Below are 2,168 nucleotides of genomic sequence, written 5' to 3' on the forward strand. Positions count from 1 at the left end.
GCTGAGCTGGGAGGGACCCATCAGGATCCTCGAGTCCAACTGCTGGCCCTGCACAGGACACCCCAACAATGCCAGCCTGGGCCTGGCAGAGCTGTCCAAACGCTGCTGGAGCTCAGAGAGCCCTGGAGCTGGGACCCTTCCCTGGGGAGCCTGGGCAGGGCCCCAGCAGACTCTGGGCAAAAACCTTTTCCTGACATCCAACCTGAGCCTGCCGCAACTCAGCTGCAGCCGTTCCCTCCACTCCTGTCCCTGGGCACCAGAGGGAAGAGGTTCCCACAGCCCCAGCCAGGGACCCGCTCCCAAAGCTGTTGCCATGGCTACCAGGGCGGGGACCAGCTGGGATGCTTGGTTTCCATGGGCTGGGGTTCAGGAATGGGATTCCCCAATTTCCTGCTGCCGCTAAAACCGGGCTGCCCTCGCTGCCCTCTCGCCTCCCATGGAAAGCACAAAAGGCAAAGATCTGGGGCTGGGATAAGAACAATTTATTGGGAACAGCAACGAGGTAAGGAACAAATGGAACAAAAACAATATTGGTAACAGAAGGGATAAGAAAAAGGGAAAACTACAACACAAGTGACTGTCTCTCCCCAGCCACAATTTCTCCTTGCCTGGAAAGGACATCCTTCTCCCTGAGGAGAGAAAGAGTCTCTTTGCTGCCCCTGGCAATGACCTGAGGTGGGAGTTAATGTAATGTCACAGCCATGGCCAGACCCTCATGTTCTTCAGTCTGACAATACATCATTGGTAGGGGCAGAAAAAGGGACAGGTGTCTTCCCAGCATGGATCATCGGGAACATGGATCACCAGGGCTCATCCCAACGTGGGTCCTCCAATGGGTGATGGAGTTGGAGCAGTGAACGAAGCTTCTCCTGCAGTTGGGGCATTTGCAGGGCTTCCCTTACTGGTGGATCCATGGGTGTCTGGTCAAGTGAGAGCTACTGGTGAAGCTCTTCCCACACTGGGGACACTCGTAGGGCCTCTGCCCTGTGTGGATGCGCCGGTGGGTGACGAGAGTGGATTTGCGGTTGAAGCCCTTCCCGCACTCAGGGCAGCAGAAGGGCCTCTCCTCTGAGTGAATCCGCTCGTGCTGGAGAAGATTGCAGCTGGTCTGAAACCTCTTCCTACACTGGGTGCACTCGTAGGGCTTCTCCCCAGTGTGGATGCGTTGGTGGATGATGAGGGCGGATCTGCGGCTGAAGCCCTACCCACACTCCCCACACTTGTAGGGCCATTCCCCAGTGTGGATCATCTGGTGGCTGATCAGGGTGCTGCTATGCCTGAAGCTCTTCCCACACTCCAAGCACTTGTGGGGCTTCTCCCCATCATGAAGCTGCCCATGGGTCACCAGCTCTGAGCTCTGGCTGAAGCTCTGTCCACCTTCCTGGCCCAGACTGGTTCTTTCTTCCTCAGAGTCCCCTGGGCTGGATTTGGAGCTCCTCCTCCTGTGGGGTCTCTGGGGATTTTCCTCCCTGTTGGATTCCGGTGCCATGGAGACACTCAAAACAGCCTCTTCCATAAGGTTCTGCTTTGGGGATTTTTCCTCCCTGGTTTCCATCCTCAGCTCCTTCCCTGGGAGAGGAAAGACAAGGACAGGATGAGATTTGCCTCCGTGCCAGAGGGAAGGGGAAGGAGATCCCCCCCAGTGCATCCCCGGCAGGACGGGGTTGGCAGCAGGGTTGTCCTGCAGCCAGGGACTGTGCTGGGCTGGGAGATGGAGCAGGAGAGAGGGGGAAAGGGGCACTGACTTCCTCCTCACCTGCCTGGGTATCCCAGGGCCCCTTCCTTTTCCTCACAGCCCCCTCCTCCATCTGGCAAAGGTTTGGGAATGGGAAATTCTGTTTTGGGAGGATAACAAGGGATAAGCACGTTGAGTTTTGTACTGGTTTGATGGAAAACTTTCGGAAGATTCTAAGTCAGAATTCCAATTTAATAAGAAAATTTAGATCAAGGCAATGATACAGAAACACTGACTTTAACTGACAGAATCAGAATATAACCTGACACCCTGTTGGTCAGGGTGGTGGCAGCAGTCCCATTAAATGGTGGCTGCAGTCCTGTTGGAGGGATGAACGTGATTCTGTCAAAGCAGCGATCCTGTAGAAGGGTTTGGTCTTCCTCTGAAGGTCCAGTGGTGGTTCTGGAGCTCTTGTCCTCTGGGAATCCAGCAG

At 55.4% G+C, this 2,168-nt stretch overlaps 1 pseudogene; it reads right to left on the minus strand.

The window, feature by feature from the left end:
• Positions 1–784: 784 nt before the first annotated feature.
• Positions 785–1,808, minus strand: LOC102036738 (annotated as a pseudogene).
• Positions 1,809–2,168: the final 360 nt, after the last annotated feature.

The sequence above is a fragment of the Geospiza fortis genome, unplaced genomic scaffold, assembly GCF_000277835.1.
Source record: "Geospiza fortis unplaced genomic scaffold, GeoFor_1.0 scaffold1629, whole genome shotgun sequence".
Classification (NCBI taxonomy): Eukaryota; Metazoa; Chordata; class Aves; order Passeriformes; family Thraupidae; genus Geospiza; species Geospiza fortis.